The sequence below is a fragment of the Oryctolagus cuniculus genome, chromosome 6 (assembly GCF_051225735.1).
Source record: "Oryctolagus cuniculus isolate XC-2025 breed Fujian yellow rabbit chromosome 6, ASM5122573v1, whole genome shotgun sequence".
Taxonomy (NCBI): Eukaryota; Metazoa; Chordata; class Mammalia; order Lagomorpha; family Leporidae; genus Oryctolagus; species Oryctolagus cuniculus.
The window spans coordinates 31,976,662-31,989,819 of record NC_142872.1 but is presented as its reverse complement, the minus strand read 5'-3'; the positions used below and the strand labels follow the sequence as shown (position 1 = coordinate 31,989,819).

At 44.8% G+C, this 13,158-nt stretch overlaps 1 long non-coding RNA gene across 2 annotated transcripts in view; it reads right to left on the bottom strand.

Moving 5' to 3' along the window:
• LOC138850174 (uncharacterized) overlaps nt 1-8,620 on the bottom strand; it is a 69,788-nt gene extending 61,168 nt beyond the window's left edge. The window contains exons 1-2 of one of the 2 annotated variants that reach the window (XR_016236260.1): nt 7,989-8,187; nt 2,568-2,675 (exon numbers count right to left, since the gene is read on the bottom strand). This is a non-coding gene — a long non-coding RNA (uncharacterized LOC138850174). Of the gene's footprint in view, nt 1-2,567; nt 2,676-7,988 lie in introns of both variants that reach the window. The other variant, XR_011389783.2, reaches the window with a different exon arrangement.
• Between the last annotated feature and the right edge of the window lie 4,538 nt (nt 8,621-13,158).

Below are 13,158 nucleotides of genomic sequence, written 5' to 3'. Positions count from 1 at the left end.
GTAATAAAGAAATCAGCTATAGATTTTAGAACACTGTTAGTGAAGCTGCTCTATAGTTCTAACTTACATGTTATGCTACACATGTGCCCATATTTTGTGTCTACATGGGAAATGGGTTCTGTTTTAATTGGCTTATAGATAAAATATCGCTCGTAAGTTCAAACTGCTAAATTAATCAAGGATACCTTTTTGGCTTGTGTGACCTAAATTTCTGTATCAGATGTTATAAATTTGTTGACATGTTTGCACTTGGGTTTGCTGGTCAAACAAGTTACACTTGTGTTAGATATTTAAGCAATGTTTCCAAATAATGTACACTACTGTCTTTGAAAATTATAGAAGGCATTGGCCCTTCACATAAATGTTTTCTTAAGTTGTCGCTTAACAGTTAACATTGTTTGCTAGTTTTCATTTGAAATTGTTACTGTCAGTAAGCAATCTGAGAAGCCTAACCTTCCTTCCTTTCTCAGTTCTCTTCAACACAGGAAGCTAATTCTACTCTGAAGAACTCTCTAAAATGTACAATTTGATCTTTAGACCTTATAAAAGGGATGGCTAATATTTTTCTGTAATAATAGCATAGCTGAAATGAGAGGTTAAATTATGATTCCACAGCTAGATTTACTTTGCCATGGGCACACTAAACAGGCAAAACCTCCCTTTTTTTCAACCAAAGGGAGAAAGTTTTACTAATGACTTAATATTTAATAAATAAGGTTTTCATCATTTTTGACATAGCTTTCCTCATGGGCATTGTCTACTTCAAAGAAAAACCACTCAGATCTTGCCTGTGACTAAAAATTTCTAGTTTAGGCCACCAAATATTAGGGTCGGAGCACCCCTTGACTTGCATTCTCTTGAAGGTTTCCTCTGGTCTCCATTAACAAAAACTAGGAGGAAAAGGAAGCTAGGCTGCAAAAAGCAATGTAAAGAGAGGTGGCAGGCCAATTAATGGCTGCTTTACAGTGATCTGCCATCAAAGAGAACCAATAGGCCAGTCCACTGCATTGGTTTTCTATATAGAAAGCCAGGGCTTCAGCAGAAGTCAGCTCATGAAGAGCCCTGGCAGCTATGCCAGCCAAGAGTTGGGACACTGGAAATGGACCTGCAATGAGTCAAAGGGCCCCAGGTCAGAGCCACAGGCCTTGTTTGCTCTAAGCTGAAAAGCCAAGCCCTTCACTCACCCCAGCTTCTAAAGTAACCACTACTATCAAGGGGATGGCCAAGTAGGGTCAACAGCATAGCAGGCAGAACTATCTATTAACTAATAAATGTTTTCCCTTTAGAAATGCCACCTACCTTCTCTTCAAGCCAGCTCTCCTCCCAGACCAGCTAGATAATCGAAGTGAACAGGGTGCCTCCCTTATGATGTACCACATGTGACAAGATCTGGATTGGTTTAAGCCTCATAACTGACGAGGCCTTAAGCCCACCTGATTATTTTCAAGCCACCCTTTCTGTTACTTTGTATTTGCCTCTCCATGGGGGAAGGGGACAACTTGCTCATGATTTAGACACTTTTCTTAGGGCCTCTAGTAATGACTCTGTACTTGGTTCTAGATTCTGTGATTTTAGATCCTGTGAGTTTAAACTGCTTGCTAAATTCATTTTCTCCAGACTTAAAAAAGTAAAATTCTAGGTGGCCATGGACATGAAACCTCCGATGGAAGCAGTTTCTGCAAGCTGGCACTGCATCCCCCTGGAGAAGCCACCTCCTGCTGCAACCCTGTCTTGACTACCCTTCCCAAAAATGCCCCTTTTCAGCATGAAGCAGGTAGAGCTATCATCTGCCCAGTTCCCACTAACAGAAGTTAGGGCTTCCATCTCCAGCAGGAGGGCTTGTGAGGAGTCAGATGGGTTAATAGATAGGGGGATCCCAATGGAATTTGGGGTATAAAATACTTGCTTCCTTTCCCAAAACTTTATCTTTAGCAAGAACTAACAGAATGCCCTCCTGCCTTTCGGAATCTCTAAATTTACCTTGAGAATAGCAAGGAAACTCCTGCAGAACTCACAGCTTATTGTGAAAACAAACTATCTACACCCCTTTAGCAGGCCAGACAGGATGGAGAATTTTAAATGAGGTCTTTTGATGGTTTTCTTTTGGTCCCTACCTGGTAAGTGAATGCCAATCTAATTGTCAAACTTTTTTTCTTTGAAATTGTACTTAAAGCTGACTGCTACCAGTCCCCTTTGGGTTTTCATCTCTTGGAAGCCTCCCCTCTATGCCGCTCCGGCTGGAGGTCCTTGATTCTAATAAATACTTTTAAATCACACACACACAAAAAGATGAATCTTAATGAAGAATGGGATGGGAGAGGGAGTAGGAGATAGGAGATGGGATGGGAGTGGGGGTGGCTGGGCGTGTATGGAGGAAAGAACTGCTACATTCCTAAAGCTGTACCTATGAAATTTGCATTAAGTAAAGGCTTGAAAAAAAAAAAAACAGCATCCCTTATAGGCACTGGTTCATGTCCTGGCTGCTCCACTTCCAATCTACCTCCCTGTTAATGCACCTGGGGTGTGCAGCTGAAGATGGCTCAAGTGCTTCAGTCCCTGCTACTCACGGCAGAACTGGATGAGGCTCCTGGTTCCTGGCTTGGCCTTGGCTGTTTCAGACATCTGAGGAGTGAATCAACAGAAGATTCTGTGTCTCTCCCTCTCTCTCTGTAGTTCTTTCAAGTAAATAAAAAAATAAACATAGTATAATACTGAATTCATGTCATCATGTATTATACATTTAACCCCTGGAACGTCCAATACCAAGAGTTAACACAAAAGTAAACTATGGACTCCGGGTGTTAATGATGTGTCAACATAGGTTCTTCAGTTGTAATAAGCGTACTTCTCTGCTTCGGGGATACTTATATTGGGGAGGCCATCCATGTGTGGGGTCAGAGATCATAGGGGAAAGCTCATCCCTTCTCAATTTTCCTCTAAGTCTAAAACTGCTTTTAAAAAAATAAACCTTAAAAATACATAAGACCTTAACAAAATAAATCTTTTTAAACATTCAGTGGTAACAGAAACAACTTTTTCAACAAATAAGCTCTAACTATTGGCTAAATGTATTTAAAATCTGATTTTGGCTCCATACCTCATACCAAATACAGAATTTAAACCAAAATGGGACACAGACATTTACAAAAAGAAAATATAGGAGAAAATGTTTATGACCCTAGGTTAGGCAAAGATTTTTTAAGACAGAATACCAAAAGCACAATCTGTAACAAACCAAATTTATATATTTGTTTTCTTCAAAATTCAAAATGCTTACTCTTTAAAAGATGATTTTAATAAAATGAAAAGCCCAAAAATGAGAGAAAAACCATTGCAAAGTGCAAATCTGCTAGCTTGCATCCAGAATATGTAAAGAACTCATTGTACAACAGCAACAAAAAAATGCTCACCCTCCCCAAAATGAGGAAAACAGACTGATACACAAAGAAGAAACACAGATGAAGAACAGAAAGATAATGTCTAGTGATCAAGAAAATAGACCATATCCAATGAGATGCTACTACCTGTCTATTATCATGCTAAATTTCAAAGACTGACGGCATCAAATGACAGTGAGGATGTGGAGGAACTGGAACTCTAACACACTGCTAATGGGAATGTACAATGGTGAACCACTATGCAAAACAAGAAAGCAATCTCAAAGCTAAACAGGTATCTCCCATATGATCTAGACATCCAACTTCTCGTTACTAAGCCAACATAAATGAATCTATGTTCAAAACATTGTGCTTATTTGTACATGAACGTTTACAGCAATTTTACTTGCTGTAATCAAACACTGGACACAATAAAAATGTCCTTCAACAAATGAAGGTAAATTGTGATTTATTCATATACTCAAGTAATACTCAGCAATAAAAATGAATGAACTGATGTATTGATTACCAAGAGGTTTTAACACTGTATGACTACAGTAATATGCATTACATAAAGGCAAATCCACAGGAACAGACATCAGGTCATCAGGCACAAAGCAGAGCAGCGAATTTTATGGTGTGATACTTTGCGGTGGTGGTTACGTACATATGCAGGCCTGTGTCTGTCAAAAACTCCAAACTGTATACTACACAGGGTAACTTTTACTGTACATAAACTAGAGTTCAATAGCCTTGAAGTATGAAGCAAAAACAAAACCTGCCACTTGCAGAACCTGATCTCCCCGAAAGGCAATTTATAACTAACCACCATAAGCTGACAAACACATCTTAGAAAAGCAATCAGTAAGATCAAGACTTAAATGTCCTTATTTCTCAAAGAACATCAAGCACTAGAAAAGAGCTGAAATAAAGGTTCCTAAATTACGTATTATGGCCACCACCAGCATATGCAAAGTCTACTTTCCAACCCAAGAATCTGGAATATTTGTCAATTTTTAAAGTCCCACCAGCCCTAATACAGGTCATTATTCCTCACGTGAATTACACCAAAAAATCTTCCAGTGTGTTTCCCTGCACCACAAACCATCCACACTTCCCTCAGTTTTCTTCCTACACCAAGCCTGACCTTGCAGGCCTCCTACTCAAAAACCTCTGATCCTTCTCCATAGATAGGATTAAAAAAAAAAAAAAAAAAAAAAAAGGGCTGGAAAGGTCCTTAGGTCCTTCTCAAATTAGTCTTAAGCTCTCTCTTTAAGCCTATCTCCTATTCTGCCTTCCCCAACAGAAATTAAAAAAAAAAAAAAAAAAGATTTATTCACGGGGGTCAACATTGTGGCTAAGCTGTAGGTTAGTAGGCCAAGCTGCCACCTTTCCCACTGGCTTCCCAAATGAGTACCATTTCAAGTCCCTGCTGCTCCGCTTCCAATCCACTTTCAATCCAGGTCCCCACAGCTTTCCACTGCGGTTGGAAAAGCAGTGGAAGCTGGCCTGAGCGTTTGGGCCCCTGCATCTGTGTAGGAGACTCAGATGGAATTCCAGGTTCCTGGCTTCAACCTGGCCCAGCCCTGGCCTTTGCAGCTGAGGGAAGCAGGGGGATGTAGGTAGTGACTGACAACAGGCATAAGGTATGTTTTTGTTTTTTAACAAAGAGGAAAATGTTCTAGAAATAGATAATGGTGACAGTTGCACAACTTTGTAAATATCCTAAAAGTCAACAAACTGCCCACTTTGAAAGGCTAAATCATAGCTCAATTTTTAAATAACACTTTCTCAGAACAGAAAGATGCATAGCTCAACTTTTAAAAAACACTGTCAGAGCAGCAAGCTGCATTTCATGAAACGAGGCCTAACTTTGTGAGCTGGGGGTCATGCAGTTTAGCTGTTTCCTATTTATTTAGATCACAGATGACACACCTCCCTGTGGCCAAGGGTCCAAGACAGGCACCGGCAAACCACAAATGTAAGCCAGAAAGCTGATATCACACCATCTCTCACAAACAAAACCACAAGCAACTCAGCTGAATGGCTGGACCTGCCAAAACCACGTTCTTATGTATCCCAAAAATTCATAAAAAAAAAAAAAAGGCAGTACAGAGCCAAGATTTATTTTTCACAATCACCCCCTGTTTCACTCAGATCATTCAGTACCAAGGGGTAAGGTCTCAGCATTATTTTGCACCCTGAATACAACTTTATCCCAAATGTTCTGAATTTTTCTGTCAGAGTAAGCTGTTAAATAAGACCTCTATGTAACAAGGCAATAAACCACTGTAAAAAAAATATGATTCTAAAAGTCTGAGTTTCCCCTGTCAATTTCGGGGAGCTAAGAGGAAATCCATCACAAGGACACTCAAGAATATCATCAATGCTGTTCAACTGTCTGGCGAAAGGTCAAACGACTAATCAACCAAAACACTAAAATCCGCTGGCAGCAGTTTTTAGCCTTCCACCTTGGGAAAAAAAAAGGGGGAGAGAAGCAGTATGTCTTTACTGGTCACACTGCAAATCCATAATTGTACGATGTTAACAGATGCTCCTATGGTCAATACACACTCAAATCAAATCTGTGTCACTATATATTATGTGCCCTTCAAAGCCAAGGCCATATCTGTGCTGTTCTGGCCTAAGAACTTAGTACAGTGATTAGCATTTACCGGTAATAAGTTTATGTTTGATGAATGTAATCATTATGGGAAACATCATGGAGGTATGTCAAGAAATTACACACATAACTACCATCTGACTTAGCAATCCTGCTTACAGTTATATACCCAAAGCAAACAAAATCAGTGTCTCAAAGAGACGCCTGCACTCTCGAGCTCATTGCCACATCGTTCACAACAGGTAAGATGTGAAATCAACTTAAGTTTCGGGGGATGGGTGAATGGATAAAGAAAACGGTGCATATTTTACAGGCTATTATTCAGTCAGAAAATGAAGGAAATCCTGACCACGTGCAACAGCATCAAGGAACCTGAAGAATATTATGCTAAGTGAAATAAGTCAGGCACAGAAAGATAACACATGATCACATTTCTATGTGGAATCCAAAAAAGTCTAACTTGAAGACTGTTTTCTGATGACTATGAAAAATAAGCAACTGCTGGTCAAAGGTTAAGGGCTTTTAGTTTTAAGATGGGCAAATTACGAGGATCTCATTACAGCCTGGTGGATCTAAGGGATGACACTGCATTGCATGCCTGAGAAAACAGATCCTGAATGTTCTTCATACCCACACAAAGAGACACTTACGTGATGTGATGGACTGCTCAAGTACCTTGATTATGGTAATCAAGTACTTTAAGTGTGTCTCAAGGCATCACATAGTACAAATTAAACAATTTTATTTGTTAATTATGCCTTGATAAAGCTGGGAAAAATTTGGTTTGTTGTGAGCCAAGAATAACCAAAGTTGGACAAAAACCACAGTCTGAAATAATGACCCAAAGCCACTGGTAAAACTAGAACTAAAGGAAATGCTTGGAGCAGCGCCGTGGCTCACTTGGTTAATTCTCCGCCTGCGCCACCAGCATCCCATATGGGCACCATGGTCTAGTCCCAGGTGCTCCTCTTCCAGTCCAGCACTCTGCTGTGGCGCGCGAGGGCAGTGGAGGATGGCCTAAGTGCTTGGGCCCTGCACCCGCATGGGAGACCAGGAGGAAGCACCTGGCTCCTGGCTTCGGATCAGCGCAGCTCCGGGCATTGGGGCCATTTGGGGAGTGGGTGGAAGATCCACTCTTCCTCTTTCTCTCTCTCTCTTTCTCTGTAACTCTGTCAAATAAATAAAAAATAAAATAAAATGCTACCTCCCTACCTCACACACCTATTCACAAAAACAGCAGAGGGAGAGAATCCTTCAAGCCATTTTTTTTTTTAACGTTTTCTAGAGAGATCTTTCATTTGCTGGTTCACTCCCCAAATGGCCTCAAAAAGCCAGGAGCGCAGACCTGCCTCCGGGTCTCCCACGTGAGTGCGGGCTGAGCACTTGGGCCATCCTGGCTGCCTGATGCTGCACGGGGAGTGAAGCGGCCAGGACTCCAACAGCAGCTCAACCCCTGTGCCACAACACGGACCCTTCGAGAATGTCCAAGCTCCATTCCCTGACACGCCTGCTAGTACGACCTCGTCCTCTGTAAACAATCAGCTCCGAGCCCGGCTCTGGGGACTGTGGCGAAGAACACATTAATTTACGTACGTGGAAGACACCTGGCACACCGAGTGTCAGTCACTTCCCCGAACCCTTCGCGCTCTCAGAGGAAACACACAAGGCCTCACGGTGGTTCGCTTTATCCACTGCAGTGTCCCGTCCGCGCTTCCGGCTCCGTTAGCCTGAGGAAACCCAAAATGAACCAGGAGACGACCTGGCCCACGGAGTGCTTATAACCAAGCACAGGAGCTGCGCAGTGCAAGCGGCTGTGACGAGCACCACGAAGCAGGCCCAGGCGCTGCTGAGCCCCTGCCTCCCCGAGGCCACACAAGGAAGCCCCATCGCACCTGCGCAGGAGAGTCATCCAGGAGAAACCCCAAACATCGTGCCCAAAGTACCCGAAACTCGATTCAAACCAGCTGAAATAAAAAAATACACTGTACCTCATGCTACCGGAGACGCAGAAGGTAAAACTGAGCCTTGTTCTTACAGCCTTCCACGACAGACACCTCAGCCTTGGGCCAAGGTCGCTCGGCCTCAGGCAACAACATGGCCGAGCAGCATTTACCCGACAGAAGTGGGGAAGCGGGGCTGCTTCCGGAAAGGGTGGGCGTCAAGAACCCTGTACTCACATTTCATTGGCCTAAAGCAGATGGGCCCGCCCAACTCTCAACCAATCAGTGACGAGGGAGAGCAGATTTGTCATTGACTAAAATCCTCATCACCTGGAAGTGCAAAGAGTTTTCAAGTCAGTCACAGCGGTTCCTACAGGGCAGTCACAAAATATCTGGTGAAGGCATGGATGGAGTGAGGCATGGCTAGCTCGACAATACAATTGAATCTGAGCTCGCATAGAAAATCTCTACTTCCGGTCCAGCTCCCTGCTAATGTGCCTGGGAAAGCTGCCGAGGATGGCCCAAGTGCTTGAACCCCTGCGCGCAGGTCGGAAGAAGCTCTTGGCTTCAGCCTGGCTCAGCCCTGGCCTTGCGGCCATTTGGGTTGTGAACCAGCAAATGGAAGACTGAGCTCGCTCTCTCTCTCTCTCTCTCTCTCTCTCTCTGCGTCTGCTTCTCTATAACTCTTCAAATGAATAAATCTTAAAAAGTGTAAAGGATCACAGAGAGACTCTCATTCTATCCATTTTGTCCACAACAAACTGTGACTTAGCGAGAAGGGAGTACTCAGGCATATGGCTGAAGTCTGACTTAAACTGGCCCAGGGGGCAGTGAGAATCAGAGTGCCAGGGTAACCATGATACAGACAGCCAAGACGATCCAAACCCTTAGTGGGTCTGGAAGAATTCCTGTCTCCAGCGCACGAGAGCCACTGGGCATGGATATGGCTCTCTTAGCCTACTACTTTCTATTTATTTTATTTTATTTTTTTTGACAGGCAGAGTGGACAGTGAGAGAGAGAGACAGAGAGAAAGGTCTTCCTTTGCCGTTGGTTCACCCTCCAATGGCCGCCGCGGCCGGCGCACCGCGCTGATCCGATGGCAGGAGCCAGGTGCTTCTCCTGGTCTCCCATGGGGTGCAGGGCCCAAGCACCTGGGCCATCCTCCACTGCACTCCCTGGCCACAGCAGAGAGCTGGCCTGGAAGAGGGGCAACTGGGACAGAATCTGGTGCCCCAACCAGGACTAGAACCCGGTGTGCCGGCGCCACAAGGCGGAGGATTAGCCTAGTGAGCTGCGGCGCCGGCACAGCTTACTACTTTCATGTTCAGGATTCAGCCACATCAGTCTCCAAGAATTGGTCCCTTTTTCTTCAAAGACCATGGCACTGAGATCAGTCCTTGTCCCAAACACAACCAAGCAGCTGACTGGGTAAACGGAAACCTCACCTGAGGCCTGGCCACACCTCTCACCGGCACACACCATCTGCGCAAAAGATCTCTCAGGAGGATCTAGGTAATGGAAACACTACAGGGGACATCTTTGTTCACTGGCCCAGAGCTTCTTCAAAACATTTGGGGAAAAAATTGGAATTTAACCTTTACTTGGGTGCGGTTTAAGGGAAGATACTTTGAGGTACAGAAAGTTAGAGAATGGGGGCTGGCCTACAGAACACTAATGGAAATGGGATGTTTAAGTCAAATTCGTCTTAGTTTTATCTGCATATGAATAAGATGGATATTAAATACTGTTCACTTATGCTGCTCATGCTTTATGCAAATCAATAAAATACTGAAAAAACTATTTTTGAAATCTGTGCAAAGGACCTGTCATCCTTAAATGCTTGGATTACATAGATTGAATTATGCCCCCTCCAAGTTCTGATGTTGAAGTCTTGACCTCCATACACTACCCCTGAAAGTAAAACTGTTTGGAGATAGGGCCTTTACAGAAGTCATTAAATTAAAATTATGGGCCCTAATCCAACAGGACTGATGGCCTTACAGAAAGGGGACATTTGGACACAGACATGAACACAGGGAGACACTGTACAAAAAAGAATGCGGAGATCAGAGCTAGTCCTCAGACACAGCAGCCAAGGAATGATGAAGACGGCCAGGAAAGAAATATGGGGCAGATGCTCCCTCCCAGCTTGCTAAGCACTGCTGACCCCTTGGTCCCAGACTCCCAGTCTCCTGACTGTAAGACCACACATTTCTATCACTTAACCCCTACCATTGCCCCCAGTATGGGCACTTTGTTACAGTAGCTCACACAAACTAATAAAGCACACACACACAGATGGTATGTCCAGAGGGTTAGTCCTTGGGTCCCTGCACCTGCATGGAAGACCAGGAAGAAATTTTTGGCTCCTGGCTTTGGACCAGCCCAGCTCTAGCCATTGTAGCCATTTGGGGAATGAGCCCGTGGATAGATGATCTCTCTTTCTCTCTCCATAAAATAACTGCCTTTCAAATAAATAAATCTTTTTTTTTTTTTGACAGGCAGAGTGGACAGTGAGAGAGAGAGACAAAGGTCTTCCTTTGCCGTTGGTTCACCCTCCAATGGCCACCGTGGGTGGTGCACTGCGCTGATCCGAAACCAGGAGCCAGGTGCTTCCTCCTGGTCTCCCATGCAGGTGCAGGGACCCAAGCACTTGGGCCATCCTCCACTGCACTCCCAGGCCACAGCAGAGAGCTGGCCTGGAAGAGGGGCAACCGGGACAGAATCTGGCACCCTGACCGGGACTAGAAAATGGTGTGCCAGCGCCGCAGGCAGAGGATTAGCCTATGGAGCCACGGCACCGGCCAAATAAATAAATCTTAGAAAAAGAAAAAACAGGCCGGCGCCGTGGCTCCATAGGCTAATCCTCCGCCTAGCGGCGCCGGCACACCGGGTTCTAGTCCCGGTCGGGGCGCCGGATTCTGTCCCGGTTGCCCCTCTTCCAGGCCAGCTCTCTGCTGTGGCCAGGGAGTGCAGTGGAGGATGGCCCAGGTGCTTGGGCCCTGCACCCCATGGGAGACCAGGAAAAGCACCTGGATCCTGGCTCCTGCCATCGGATCAGCACGGTGCGCCGGCTGCAGCGGCGGCCATTGGAGGGTGAACCAATGGCAAAGGAAGACCTTTCTCTCTCTGTCTCTCTCTCTCACTGTCCACTCTGCCTGTCAAAAATTAAAAAAAAAAAAAAGAAAAGAAAAAACAAAAACCTATAGATGACAATTTTTGCTGCAAAATAAACTTTCAATTTCATTTTCCATGAACATTTTGATGTCCTTTCATATGTATACAAATGAGATGTGTATATACACACAATATACTTGTGTGTGTGTATGTGCGTGTCACTATAACACACAGACAAACACACATACATGAAAGCCTGATGACACTTGTTGCCTCTAAGGAGAGGATTTGGGGAACTGGACAGGAAAGAAAATTTTCATAGATGATTCCTATACAACATTTGAATTGCAGACCCTATGTGTACTCCCAAATCAGATATCCAAGAAAATAGAAGTAGCTTTCTGGGGACTACATCCTCACCACTTAGACTGACCTTCCCAGCTGTACCTTCTAATTGACTGTGGCGGGTGGCTGTGGGGAGTACCACCTTGACTGTGATGCTGAGGCTTCCACTGGACTCGATGGAGGAAAGATCAACTAAGTTGAATTCTGTAAGGTGCAGGGAGGGATATAAAGGCAGAGGCTGCGAGCATATGACTACCCTGAGCTATTGCATATTGATCAGGGTGTGAAGTTCAGCTTGTTTGAGGGACTTAGAGGGCAATATGGGAGTAATATTCATCAGGGAACCCCCAATTGGCCGAACTTTGTTACAGTCTGTGAGTCAGGCAGGTGGCTCCAAGACATGTGATACAATGACTCACCAAGTGCAAAGAAGTCCTTTTTCCTTTCTGGAGTTAATGCGCAGATGGATAGCCACTGTGTGAGTCATGAGGCCCGAGGCCCAAATGGCTGTGCAGATGGAGACTAAATGAGATCCCATGCAGGAGGCTCTTATCTCATCAGACTGTGGGGGTCTGACCCCTGCATGGGCTGCACCTGCCAGGATGCACAAATTCCAAGAGGCAATCTCAGCCCCTGTGGCACAGGGGATATGGAGAGTTGGCACAGCCACGGCTACCACTAAGACCTTGGCCACCTTTCAGATTAGAAATGATCAGAAACTTGAAGCAAAACTCAACATGGAAGAAATGAAAATCAAGGCTGTTGAATGCCAGATTCAATCTGACTCTGGTCCTAAATATATAAAAATACGACCACGTGTACAAATGGACGCCTCAGGTGTCAGTCAGCATTTTAAACGATGGATGGTAGCTTTCTATTCATTGGATCCCCTCTGAGGGAACAATAGCTAAAGCCTTTGAACAAAACCAGCTCGCTTGCTTGCTCCCTCTCTCTCTCTCATGGCATAGGAAAATAAGTTTCTCCAGCCAACAAATCCAACACACAATATTTCTATGCCAGAGAGACATCCCTCCACGAAGAGATCTGCCGAGAAGACAAGGGATCAGGAAGGCAGGCAGGGAAAGAACACCAAGTTCACCTGAAAGACATCAGATACAGGTCGATTTGCAGCCTTCAAGTCCACCTTGTATAGCTCCAACCTGCTAGTAAACTTCTCAGTCGAGATTATGAAGTGAGCCCAGAGGGCAACGTTCTAGTACACAGGGCTGCTCTGTGGTGTTAAAGGACTTCCATGGATACGCATACCCATCCAACCACCCCCTCCAGAAGACCCACTATGCCTACTCCTGGGGGCACAGATGTCAACACGACAGCATTCTTGATCTCCAAAAGCATCCAGTGTAAATATATACACAAACAGCTCCAGATGGGCAAATGTTCTTTTTTTAAAAAAAGATTTATTTTATTTATTTGAAAGACACAGTTACAGAGAGAGGTAGAGACAGAGAGAGAGGTCTTCCATCTGCTGGTTCACTCCCCAGATGACTGCAACGGCCAGAGCTGTGCCAATCTGAAGCCAGGAGCCAGGCGCTTCTTCTGGGTCTCCTGTGCAGGTGCAGGGGCCCAAGGAGCTGGGCCATCTTCCACTGCTTTCCCAGGTCATAGCAGAGAGCTGGATGGGAAGAGGAGCAGCCAGGACTAGAACTGGTGCCCACATGGGATGCCGGTGCTTCAGGCCAGGGCTTCAACCCGCTGCACCAGAGCGCCAGCCCCAGGGGGCAAATGTTCTGTTGT